The 13,894-nt window shown below is 40.3% G+C and overlaps 1 protein-coding gene across 3 annotated transcripts in view; it reads right to left on the reverse strand.

Annotated features, from left to right (window-relative positions):
* Positions 1 to 12,888, reverse strand: part of SMIM14 (small integral membrane protein 14) — a 64,874-nt gene extending 51,986 nt beyond the window's left edge. The window contains exon 1 of one of the 3 annotated variants that reach the window (XM_087434209.1): positions 12,642 to 12,888. The gene's annotated coding sequence lies outside the window, so the exon portion shown is untranslated. Of the gene's footprint in view, positions 1 to 12,080; positions 12,452 to 12,641 lie in introns of those variants that run through there. The other 2 variants (XM_004418992.3, XM_087434210.1) reach the window with 2 other exon arrangements.
* Positions 12,889 to 13,894: the final 1,006 nt, after the last annotated feature.

The raw sequence follows: 13,894 nt of genomic DNA on the forward strand, positions 1-13,894 counted from the left end.
AAAAAATCTGAAATACAAAGATTTATGTACAACAGTGGTTATCACAGCTTTATAACAGTGAAAAAATGGAACAATCCTAATGTCAGGCTAAAAGGGAATGTTAAAATTATGATACATACTGTGAAGTATTATGCAGCCAAATGTTTCATTTTCTTTCATAATGACATGGAGAAATGATCACAACGTGATATTAAAGTATATTAAATAGGATATAAAAATAAGCATAGCACATGCACATGTTTGAAAAACACAGGAAAACATATACTCAAAAAAGTAGAAAGAAAACATACCAAAACTTTAACATCAGTTATCTCTGGGTGACAAGATTTTATTTTTCACTTTGTACAACATTTTATTTTTCAAATATCATATAATGATCATATTGTAACTCGTATAATCAGGAAAACATTTTGGATGCAGCTGTTAAATCCAGGAAAACTACCTCAGATTTTTCAATAAATAAATGGCAAAAAGTAAATAAACTTTAAGAGATGGCAGGGATATGGTTACAGTTTAAGAGATTTAAGAGGTATCAATCAAATGCCATGCACAGACCTTGTCTGAATCCTATTCAAACAAACCTAGTAAAAGGACACTTACGGAACAACTAGGAACTCTGAACACTGACTGGATTAAATCATATTTAGGAATTACTAATTTTTTTAAACGTAACTACAACGTCAATTACACGTCTAAAAAGAGTCCTTATCTCTGAGAGATCCCACTAAGTATTTTTAGTTAAAGAGATATAACGCCTGGGATCTAACTGAAAATAATCCTGCAGGGCCGGCCCTGTGGCTTAGCGGTTGGGTGCACGCGCTCCGCTGCTGGTGGCCCGGGTTCGGATCCCAGGCGCGCGCCAACGCACCGCTTCTCCAGCCATGCTGGGGCCGCGTCCCGCATGCAGCGACTAGAGGGATGTGCAGCTGTGGCACGCAACAGTCTACTGGGGCCTTGGGGGGAAAATAAATAAATAAATAAAATCTTTAAAAAAAAAAAGAATCCTGCAAAGGAGGAGGTATAGAAGAAATAAAACAGCCCTGAGTTGAATGACTGTTGAAGCCAGTTGATGGGTTCACAGAGATTCATTACAGTATTCTACTGTTTAGTACTAAATATTTCCAATATACTTAAGTTTTTTTTAATACATTTTTATAGAAAAACAAAACAAAAATTCCTCTGCTTCCCTCTCATCCAAACATAAGGCTTTTCTTGAGAAAGCAAGGATAACCAAGGCCAAGTCGAGGTCAGAGGATGAAAACCATGTAGTTTTACAAAGGTGATTTATGAGGAAATCGCCTTTTCAAATAGCCAGCCAAATCTTTACAGTGATCAAGAAGGATATCAAAATTCTTTTCACTTAAATAAAAATAAAACCCCACACCAAGAGTAAAATACAAAGTAACAATTTAGAATGTATGCAATTTGTTTTTGTAAGATAGAAAACAGAGATGCTGGTCAATGAAATGGGGAACTCAGAAGAAGCATTCTATACATTTTTATCTAAAAAGCATCAATTCTATTGATTAAAGCTCCAAAGTTATAAAACGAAGAAAGTGAAACAAATGCCAGAAACGGCTGGAATTGCCCCCAGGACATTCAAGGAGCCTACACTTGAATTTGCTCTCTACCCTATTCTTAACCTCATTCCCAATTGTATCACAAAGGTAATTATTCACCTCTAAAAATAATTTTTTTCTAGAAATAGCTTTCTGACTCCAAGTTTTTACCCGGTAGCCAATTAGAAAACTGATGTACCAAATGAGCAGAGATATCCCAAAATTCTGGCTACTTTTCATATTAAACAAGGAGAACAAAATATTTGTCTATCAACTCCAGTCATACTATCATTATTATACTATATACTAATATACTATAACTAGTAGTTGGGACTACCCTTATCAGATGACCCAACATCTCAATGTAATAAGGTATTCAAATTTACTCATATACAATACTTTTTCACAACATATTCATTTGCTTTATTCTTTTCTCACAAATGGATCTCAATCAAACATCGCCATACCTAATAACAGTTTATATTTGCCTGTAGACTTACTAACTACTTTCACATCCTAACAACAGTGTTTCTAACAAAGTCAAAGCAGCAAAATTATCCCTGTTTTAAAATGAGGATAATAGGCTCAGATAAGCGAGCAATTTGGCCATGGTCACCCATAGAGTATGGGACAGACCTTGGACAGAAGTCACAATGTAAATTCCTGACCAGGACTCATTTCATATGTCAGATATGACCAAGCATGCTAGTTACATTTGTTGCACTCTTATAAAGACAACTTTAGAGAAGTACAGAAATTAGGTAACTATCAACTGACTTCCTATTACCTCTTACTAATGATATCCTTTTCTCTTAAACTATATTTGCATCTCTGATAGGAAGTGAGCAAGTAAAGTACAGAGACTCAAGCTCAAATCAGTCAATCAGTATTTGTTAAAAACTGTGCTAAAGCCATGCCTGGGAGAAGCTAAAGACATTTTAAAAATTTAAATGTTGAAGTAAACCCCCTTATATACCCAAATATCACAAGTCTCTGTGCTTAGGAGTTAAGACTCCCTGAATACCATCATGACAAATTTTTAAAATTCAAATTAATAGCCAAGAAATTATAGTTACAAATTCCTTACAGTACTCCCTATACTGATCCAATAAGGTGACCCTATATTGTTCCATCTAGAAGTAGCTATTTATAAGCGTAAAATACAATAAAAACCACCTCTGAAATTCTTATCATAAAATATTTTTACAGGATAACAAAAAGCTTAAAGACATTCTTTCAGAGGGCACACTATTCCAAAGGAAGAGACTAGAGCAGGCTAGAAAGAATGACAACAAAATGTTTATTTTTCCACACAGTGGAATGGGAATGTATAGAAGAAACAAGGTCAGTGTGACTAGGAGGCCTGTGTAAGATATCGCTGTATAGATCATGTATAGATTAGAGGATGCCGAGTCTTCGTTTATTCATCTTCAACAAATCACAACTTCACGAGTGGTACTAATAAAACTTTGGGGATGCAGCAATTCTCACCCACTCATTTAAAGAGGAAAGGACTGAGGCCCAGAGAGCTTCAGTGACACCCAAAGTCACGCAGCAGAGATGGGATTCAAACCCACGTCTTCTCTCACTTCTCCTTTCCTAAAAAGGGCATATCTAACATGTCCTCAGGGGACTAAGAAACTGGCAGAAGAGTTCAGAGGAGGATATAGAAGAAATAAAAGGCAGCCCCTACCTCCAAGAGCTTGCAATCAAGTTAATTATTAATTATAATTAATTCATATAATTACATGCCAGTATATAATTAACAGCCAAAATAAATGTCACAAATGACTTCTGTGATAACCTCACTGGAGACAGCTCAAAATCAAAAGAACTACTTCTCTCCTTAACCTTCTATCCTATTGCTATTAAAAGCTTACCTCTTTAAGGTCATCAAGAATTTCCTTATCTCCTTAATGCCTCCATTCTCTGCAGCACAGGACTCTGTTAAAGGTCTACCCTCAGGCTGCCACCACTGTTCTGGAAATTCTTAGTTAACGTTGACCCTGTTCTCCTCCATCTCAGACTTGACCTTCTCTTTCCTCAGTGACCCTTCTTTTCCTTACCTCTATTTCATTGTATTCTAGGAATTACCTTAGGCAACACTTGCTAAAACATCATGGGATAGCAGAAAGAATACATCCTAGGTAAATGATTCAAGTTATGGCACCACTGAGAAATGGATAAATGAGCCTGTGACTTCAGTTTCTCTATCTATAAAACAGGAGTGATAACTGAAACTATTCATTTTAAAAGGTTGTTTCGAGGATCAAGAGAGAATTTGTAAGAGGGTTTTATAAACTGTAAAACGCTCTGGGCCAATTCAACTCTAAGCCCTTAGATTTGAAATGTATCTTCAATCCTTAGCCCAACCTCTCAGTATACTGCTTTGGAGTGTTTGTACTCCCCTGGGGCTCAGCTATCACTCTTCTGCATAAAAGGGAAAGGGAAGAAAGAAGTCTTCTGTTCTCAATCTTGGTCCCTCACCTACACATTTCCTGTCCTTCCCTAGCTGTTCCTTACTCTTGTATAGTCCCAAAGATTCTCTCAAGGTCCAGGGATAAAATTTATTATAAACGGTCAAAAAAAACTTTTCAATTGAATCATCTCTGTTTATATACAATATCATAGGCCAAAGTTTCATATTCTGAAAATGTTTTCTAAAACTTCTACTCAAGAGTGCTTATTAATCATATTCTAAATAAAAAATTTTAAACTCAGGAAAAAAGGCTGTTTTTCATAAGTTAGAAACAGAAAAATTCAACAGACAATGATATAAAAATTCCATACTATGTGATCCCAAATCATAGTGGATATAAGTTACTTATAAATGTTAAGAAAGCAGTTTTCGAAAGCTGTCTTACAAAATACTAGTGTCTTCTGAAATTGTGAGGTTCACCACAAGTAACATTACAAGTATATGAATAATTTACATTACTCAAGTAAACAAGAGTGGAGTCAAGACGTTTCCTCAGTATCATTCTCATTCACTTGCTTGCCTATATGATGTTTTGAGGAGAAAGGGGGTATGGCTACTACTCTCCTAGCTCATGTAACTCACAGCCTTTCTCTCTCTCATGCATGCTCCACCTAGATGACTGTCTGCACACAGATGCATGTAAATGCCATTCATGATGACAGGAAAAATGCTTAGAACCACTGTGATAAAGAAAGCAATGTAATTAAAAAATAAAACCCGGGGCCGGCCCGGCGAAAAAGTGGGTAGGTTCACACGTTCCGCTTCAGCGGCCTGGGGTTCCCCGGTTCAGATCCTGGGTGCGGACCTACGCATCACTCATCAAGCCATGCTGAGGTGGTGTCCCACACAGAAGAACTACAGGATGTACAACTAGAATATACAATGATGTACTGGGGCTTTGGGGAGGAAAAAAAAAAAAAAAGAGGAAGATTGGCAACAGATGTTAGCCCAGGGCCAACCTTCCTATAAATAAACATAAATAAATAAATAAATAAAACTAGAATAAACACCACTGATTTAAAAAAAAGTCTTCAAAATTTCAAGCAAGTCAGTTTTTTCTACATTACCTTTGCTAAGAGTAATAAAGCAACAAAATACATTACTATGTAAAAGAAATTAACTTTTTTTTTTTAGAAGTATGTCCTAAGATAAAACAGTAGCCAGAACACTGACCTCTAAGTCTGGTTCACATACCATGAAGATGCTTATTGCATTCCTAACTTGATTTGAAGCGCCTTTATTAGCTGTTAAATTTTGAAAATGCTGCACCTGTAACATGTCAATGAGTGCAGTCAAGCAAAACTCAGCTTCATTCTGTATTTTCATAAAGCTGAGACTCTCATCTGTGCTCTGACCTAAATTAAAAAAAGGAAATGAAAATTCAATAGGAAAATAAGCTACGAGAAGGTAACTTTCTCCAAAACAAAAGCACTGAAGTTTAAAACGTTATAAATATAAACCATACTATACACCCCAAAATTGGTTTTAGTTCAAAAAAATATACTTTTCCAAAGAGTTGAAACTTATTTTAAAAGTACTATACATTTATAGTTTAAAATTCAAATACAGAAAGGTTTAAAAAAACAAAACCGCAGAAGTAAAAGGTGCTCTCCTCCCCTCAGAGGCAACTTCTATTAAAAACTTTCATGTAAATTTTCTAGGCACTGCAAGTGTATGTATGCTGTAAATACTTGTTGAATTATGATTAAAATCACTACATTTAAAATCATTAAAATGTCTTAAACATGACTTTTTTAAATAATTAGACTGATTGCTCTAATTATTCAGAGCTTGGGTTAACTATTTAAAGCCATGGTTCATGGGCCGGTCCCGTGGCTTAGCGGTTAAGCGCGCACGCTGCGCTGCTGGCGGACCAGGTTCAGATCCCGGGTGCGCACCGACACACTGCTTCTCCGGCCATGCTGAGGCCGTGTCCCACATACAGCAACTAGAAGGATGTGCAGCTACGACATACAACTATCTACTGGGGCTTTGGGGGAACAAAATAAATAAATAAAAATTATAAAGCCATGGTTCATTACAACATTATTTCTAATGGTGAAACTGGAAACTACATTCATGGCCAAATTAAATGAAAACTTCAAGTAAATCAGTTTATTCAAAATATATTATAAAATGTAGCCAATTAAAATCAAGTTTAGAAAGCTTCTAAGGCCATAGTAAAAAAGCTCATTATGTTAAACCAAGGAAAAGAAAATTAAGATACAAGCTTATGTGGGTATTACATCTCATTTACACCAAAGATGAATTAAAAAATAAAAGACTGGAAGGAAATACATATACAGAGATGACTTCTGAATGAGAGGATTACAGACTTTGTTGTTGTTGTTGGCATTATATATTACTATCCTTTGCAGCTTTTCAATAACAAGCACGCCTTGTGTTTAAAAAAAATTTTTAAAAAGAGAGACTATTAGAAATGCATATCCAATTTAGGTTTAAATAGAACAAAACAATACATGAAAGTAATTCTACTAGAATATTCTCAGCTAAAACAAGTAGGTTTACTTATTATAACTTCCATGATTCTGTAAGACAAAAAGACTAGTTAACACTGTTGTAGTATAAAGTACATGAGCTTTGGGTCAAGGGAAAATTGGGTTTTGAATCCCAACAGTACTAGTGGCTTCACCTTGGGCGACTTAACCTAACTAACCAGACCTGTTTCCTCCAGCGTAAGTCAGGGGTAATAATATCTGACACGGAGGGTTGATGTGTCAGCTAAACATCAAGTATGTAAAAGAAGTCAAGAGACTGGCATATATACTCCATAAATAGTAAATGCCATTACTATTGATATTCAGGCAGGTAACTGTTTTTTAACTTCAGACTCAATTTTCAGCCCTCTTTCAAAATGGCTTTACAAGTACTCAAACTGTTCTTTACACAACTGCAGCATCTACTGATACGTGTCCAACTATAGAAACAACCATTCATATGGTTAGTATTCGTTGTGTGGGCCAAAACATGAATATGCACATAAGCACACACCAAAAGAATATCTTTACTTATAAGCGTGTAATAGTAACTGTCTACATTTTACAACCTTAAAAAATCCTTAAAGCCAGAATGTAACAAAGAACAGTTGGGAGTGCTTAATTTTCTGCAAAATCTTTACAAACCATATACTAATACATCACTGTTTATCATCATCAATTTGGGGTCTTGTATTGAGGTTTTTTTCTAAATCTTATTAAAAAATTATATAGAAAGGTTATTACAAATAATTCCTTTTAGCAATGTACCATTTTTTACAAATACAGATTAAAGTTGAGATGTTTCTTCATTTATTTATTCCATCAACAAGCCTAGTGTTTGCCTAATTGGTGCCCCCTTCCTTCATGGGCTTCTCAATCGAATAGGCCAGACAGCCCCAGACAAATATGGAAGGTGAAGTGATGGGAGGCACACATGGCCATTAACAGAAGCCTGAGGTGAGTCAGGATAGAGCTCTGGTGAAGGTCATGCATGACCTGAGCCTCCACAGATAAAACACAGTTAGCCAGGCTTAAAGACTAGGAATAGGGTAAAGATAACCAATATTTCACTGGATTAAGTCCCCCTGCCCCACCCCCAAAATTGATGCATCAATTAAATTCAACATTTTTTTTTTACTGATCTGTAAAAGAGTCTTGCAGTGAGAAACCTATTCAGTTTATGATGATCCAACAGTAGTCCAAATAGTAAAACACTCATATCAATGGAGAAACTGTAGGAAGAATTTAAATGACGGTACAAGCAGGCAGAAAGCAAGAGATGGGTTTTTGGTGTGTGGAATGCAAAGTAAGGTACAGGAGGGAGAAAATACTCCTAATTTACTTTAAGCCTGGTAGGCTCTGAGCACTCGATACAACAAAGCAACAAGACCTAGAAGTCTTTGAGGAATGTTTCTGGAGGTCATCTCCCAGCTGTGCAACTTCAGGCAAAAAGCCCAGCAAAACAATGGACTTCATTAAGGACAGGATTGGAAATGGGACAGAAAACACTATCTTGCCTTTAAGAAAATATGGCCTATCAAAACCAAAGTACTGTGTACAATTCTGAACACTGTAGTTCAGAGGGAGGAGGGTACAGTGATTAAGAAAACAGACTTGAGTTCAAATCCAACTTTCTGCCACTTACTACTTCTCAGTTCCTTCATTTGTAAAATGGGAGTAGGAATACCTACATCTGAGCTGCTCTACAGTTAAATGAAAAACATGTAACAGTTTTTAACATAGTACCTGATACACAGAGTGTTCCCCAAAATGGTAGCTATCATTACTACTATAAAGCAAGAATCAAGTAATCTCCCAGAGAAAAGCCATTAAAATATTGAGACACTCTCAAACTTTGATGTGCATTAAAATCACCTGATGGCTTACTGAAAATGCAGATTCCTGGGACCCATTTCTCCCAGGGATTAATTCTTTAGGTCTAAAGTAGAATGTGGCCTTTCTCTGGCCCAAACATCAAGAATTATTGAAGTAAGAGAATCAAGGCATTGTCCTATAAAAAGAAGCTGAAAACTAGGGTTCTTCCACAGAAAGAACTGGTCTAAAATGGTACATTCAAGAGGAATATGTGTTCACCAAGTTCATTCATTCAACCAACATTCCCTGAGTACCTACAGTGAAAAGGACAAATTTTCAGAGTTTAATTCCTAGGGTAGGAAACAGACTATATAAAAAATAAAGAAATTCCACATAGTGATAAATGCTATGAAGAAAATAAAAGGGAATGGAGAAATAACTGGGGGGCAATCTCCCTGAAGAGGCAACATCTGAACTGAGACCTGAATGACATGATGGAATCAGCCACAGTAAGATCTGGGAGAAGAGTATTGAAGCCACAGTACTGCAAGTACAAATACCCTAAGGCAGGAGCAAGCCTGGCAAGTTCCAGAGATGATGCTAGTGGGGCCGGAACACAGGAAGAAACACGTGGCCAGGCTCTGGGGTACTGATCTAGGCAGAGGGATACAAGGTCAGATGAGAGAGGAAGGCAGTGTCAAAACATGCAGTGCTTGGCAAGCCTAGTAAGGAGTCTGGATTTTCTTCTGAATGGGATGGGAGCCTTAGGCTGTGATAACGGGAATGCATCCTAAAAAGTCAAAGTGGAAGCAGGGAGATCAGGAGGTTACTGCTGTAGACCAGGTGAGACAAGGTGATAGCTGATAAAGGTGGTGGCATTAGAGATGAGAAAAAGTGGACAAATCTAGAATATATATTGAACACTATAATTTAAGGCAAATCAAAGAAAAAGAACTAAGTCACATAATGAGTTGTAAGTATCTAGAGCTAATTACTCAAGAGAATGAAAATAGATTTAAAAGGTTCAGGTAACTTTTTTTTTTTTTTTTTTAAGATTTTATTTATTTATTTACTTTCCCCCCAAAGCCCCAGTAGATAGTTGTATGTCATAGCTGCACATCCTTCTAGTTGATGGATGTGGGACGTGGCCTCAGCATGGCCGGAGAAGCGGTGCGTCGGTGCGCACCCGGGATCCGAACCCGGGCCGCCAGCAGCGGAGCACGCGCACTTAACCGCTAAGCCACAGGGCCGGCCCAGGTTCAGGTAACTTTATGACCAATGGGCCCAAGTGGGTTATTAGCATATTTGGGATACTTCATAGGAGGTACTTAACCTTTGAAGTTGAGGTGAAGGGGACATTTCCCTCTCTTTTGGCACGACCAACACAGCACTGAACTAAATGGGCACACATTCAGGACTCAACGTTAATAAAGCACATTAAGTATGATTCGTAAAGTACAATCTTTTAGGACCTTACCACCGGAGGCCTGGATAGCTCGTCAGCATTTGGAGCATAGTGTAGCTATAGAATAGAACTAAACTATTTCCTGAACCAAATCACTGAATCAGCAAATATTTTTTAAACTTCCATATTATCAACCCAGACTATTCTGTGCCTGCTTTTCCAAGAGTTAAACAAGCATGGGGCCGGCCTGGTGGCGCAAGCAGTTAGGTGCTCGTGCTCCACTGCAGCGGCCCCGGGTTCGCCAGTTCAGATCCCGGGCGCACACTGATGCACCGCTTGTCAAGCCATGCTGTGGCAGCGTCCCATATAAAGTGGAGGAAGATGGGCATGGATGTTAGCCCAGGGCCAGTCTTCCTCAGCAAAAAAAAAAAAAAAAAGAGGAGGATTGGCAGATGTTAGCTAAGGGCCAATCTTCCTCACAGAAAAAAAAAAAAGAGTTAAACAAGCAAAATCTTACTTTGCCACACAATGCATATTAATTTCTTAAATCTTACAATTTCATCATTGAGATTTGGGAGGAAATCTTTCAAAACCACAAGTTTAATCACTATAGTTTGGAAAATATACAGTGAATATTCCCTAAAAATTAAGGTCCAAAAGTCCTTATCTGGGCCAGCCCCGTGGCTTAGCGGTTAAGTGCGCACGCTCAGCTGCTGGCTGCCCGGGGTTCTGATCCCGGGCGTGCACCGACGCACCGCTTCTCCGGCTACGCTGAGACCGCGTCCCACATACAGCAACTAGAAGGATGTGCAGCTATGACATACAACTATCTACTGGGGCTTTGGGGGGAAAATAAATAAATAAATAAATAAAATTTTAAGAAAAAAGTCCTTATCTGCTAAAATTTAAATTTTGTTACTCAAAAAAAGAAGTACTGAGGGCGGCCGGGTGGCATAGTGGTTAAGTTCGCACACTCTGCTTTGGCCACCCGGGGTTCGCTGGTTTGGATCTCTGGCATGGACCTCCACGCTGCTTATCAAGCCATCCTGTGGCAGGCATCCCATATATAAAATACAGGAAGACAGGCACGGAAGTTAGCCCAGGGCCAATCCTCCTCAGCAAAAAGACGAGGCTTGGCAACAGATGTTAGCTCAGTGCTAATCTTCCTCACCAAAAAAACAAGTACTACTATGTAAACGAGCAGGTTACAGAAAAGCATATGCAATATGAGACCATTTTTATATAAAATATATAAATGCAAAAAAAGTAGTCTTGAAGGATATAAACCACTGCTAAGATTTTGGTGATTTTTGGATGGCAGGAATATTTATGACTTTTCTTTTTTGCTTATCTGCTTTAATCAACACTTTCACCAATTATCACAAATTATTTCATACAAACAAAAATATTCAGTCATAGGTTAACATAAAATGTAAAAAAACAGAAGAACTTCCAGAAACCAATTTCGTTTATCTTAACAGGATTCCAACTGCGGTATTAAGAAAAAAAGCTCTCAACTGCACACACAGAAGGAAGAAATTTGTTAAGAGGTCTATTTCATACCACATAAGGACATACCCTTCAAGGGAGTAGTCTAAATTCATAAAAACTCTTCCTGGATTTCATAACGGGCAATAATTAGCACATACTTCTGTTTTTCTTTCTTGCTGTTTACTAAAGAAACACCACAATTAATGAGTTTTTTTGGGGAAAAAAGTTCTTTCTTAAAACCAAGTTAGAACAAAAAGCAAGTTTGGTCTTCTGGTCTCCTTCGTGCTGTCGATGGGGGCAGAGAGAGGCAGGGCTAGAAGGAGGCTACACTACAGGAATCTGCGTGGCCAGTCACCTAAGTGGAAGGGAACACAAGCTTTCGGCAACCTCCACAGAACTGGGCAGTGAGAACGCCTCTTAGGCGTCTCAAGACTAAAACACCTGAAACGTCTTACGCCGACCAAGTTATTGTATGCACAGCTGCCAACGGTCTCTGACAATCACACAAAAAAACTGGAAGGTCTCTTCAACACACCCAGGTATTACGTGCATGAAGCTCATCCGACTGTCCTGATGCAAAACCAAGACATTCTCCCATTAAGGTCACATCTTTGATTTTGCAAACTGGGACAACTGAAAGCATCCCACCAACTCTACAGCTAACAAACATCATCTTGGCTAAAATACTAACACACACAGAAACAGGCACTTCGGAAAACTTTGGCTTTAAACGGCAACACGGGTCTTCAGGTACTCCGGTAACCAGTTTACCGCACATTCCCTGCTCCAATCAAGGCTGCTACCTCTTTACTGTCAGCTCTGGTTCCACTTACCGAACAAACAGAAAAAGGGAATCCTTTAAATTCGCAACACAATAAGGGCTAAAAAGCTCCCGCTTTCTGGATGGCAGCTTTCCTGTCTCATCAATCACAACAAAGGACGCATCCTAGTGACTTCCTCAAACCCAGAAAGGGCTGAGAAAGAAATGATATAAGGTGGATTTCAGGACTTGTGAGGTTTCCTTCCAGCTACGACTCTCTCTTCTCTTACTCCATTATACGCCTCCACCCGAGTTGATGACTGTCTTGCCCTAAAAATAAAACCACCCGTGGCTACCGTCCACTTTCCTGCCAAGCCCCGACTCTGGTTTCCTGCAGAGAAAGTCAAATTGCAGGCGCTCTGCCTCGCTCTTCGCCGGGGGGCGCCGGCTCGGCAGCAGCGGGCTTCTCCCGGTGCAGAGGCGCCAGCCCGGCCGGGGAACCACCGAGCCCGAGAAGCAGCCCCGCTCTGCCGCAGCCGCCGCAGTCTCCGGGAGCCTGAGGAACCCCCAGGAAAAACCGGGGTGAGGGGAAGGTGGGCCGGCAAACGGCGGTGGGAGAGGGGGAGACACTCACCCGCCCAGACAACAACCGACGGGGCGGGGAGGATGGGGGCCGGGACCAAGGCTCGGCAGAAAGACCGCCTGGAGCTTCCGGAACCCTGCGGCTGCTCGGGCCGCCGCTGCCGCCGCTGCTCCTAGCCGCCGGCTTCCTCCCCTCCTCTGTTTTGACTCGATTGACCACGTCACTCGTAGCAATAGACCCGGATCTGCCGGCTCCGGCGGGCGGCGGCGCAACAGATAGCAGCGGCTGGATACCCCAGCGGCCCGCCCGCCGAGCATGCGCGGGCCCCGCGCCTGCCCAGTGCGTCCGGTGAGGCGGGGCGGGCGTGAGCGTCACGCTCTTCGTGGGGGCGCGGAGCGTGAGGGTTGCAGTTCCGGTTGGGAGGGGTGGGAGGGATCGCGGTGAGCTGGAGAGCTGGCATCCGCGTCTGTTGAACTGGCACACGTAGCCTCTGTTTCGTCTGTGGTGGGCAGTGCCTTCTGCTGTGTGCCTCCCTTGGCCTAAGCTGATGGCTTTCCTCGACCGGCGTGTTTGGAATAGCGGGGATAGAGGTAGAGGTGGGCGCAACTTGACGTCCGCTGAGGCAGAGTACCTCTAGAGATTGTGTTTTTGATCACTCAGGCCCAGGTGAAAATTGGAGCTCAGGGATTTAGTCTTGTCTACAAAAGTGCGTCAAATGTGGCAGTTTTTCATCCTCTTTACCCTCCGTGACATTTTTGCACTCGGAAAGCTGGCTAAAATTAAGCTCAAGAGGAGTGTTAAAGGGAATGTATCACCAAAGATGACTTGGTCGGGAGATAGTAGGGAGCGGGAGGGGAAAGTTAAGGCAGCCAGCCCAGGCTGCCTACTTTGACTTTGGGGGCTGCAATAAGGATACTGTTTGTGGGGTAAGAACCAGACTTCTTTTTAGATTAAGTTGGTGCTTCGTCGTCTCCCATTCTGGCCTCCCTATTCTCCTTGCTAAACTTTTGGGGCCCGGGAAATTTCCCAATTTGGCAAAATTGAGGGCTACTCTATTTTCTTAGGTTCATGAATTGACAAACTTTAATGAAAGTGGGACCAGTGGTAAAATAAAAGTGTGAGTTCCAAACAGATTTCACAAAGGTGCCTCTTTGCCTATCCTACAGGAGAGGTGAAAGTTAGCTGTAAGAAACTATCTTTCTTACTCTGGCTTGGTGACCTTTTCACCTAACCTGGACTTCTACCTCAGCTATTTGGGTAGACTTATTACCTCAACTGGCTGAGTCACCTTCAGCAAATTAGTA

This window comes from Ceratotherium simum, chromosome 8 (assembly GCF_057802395.1).
Source record: "Ceratotherium simum simum isolate JZ-2026a chromosome 8, ASM5780239v1, whole genome shotgun sequence".
Taxonomy (NCBI): Eukaryota; Metazoa; Chordata; class Mammalia; order Perissodactyla; family Rhinocerotidae; genus Ceratotherium; species Ceratotherium simum.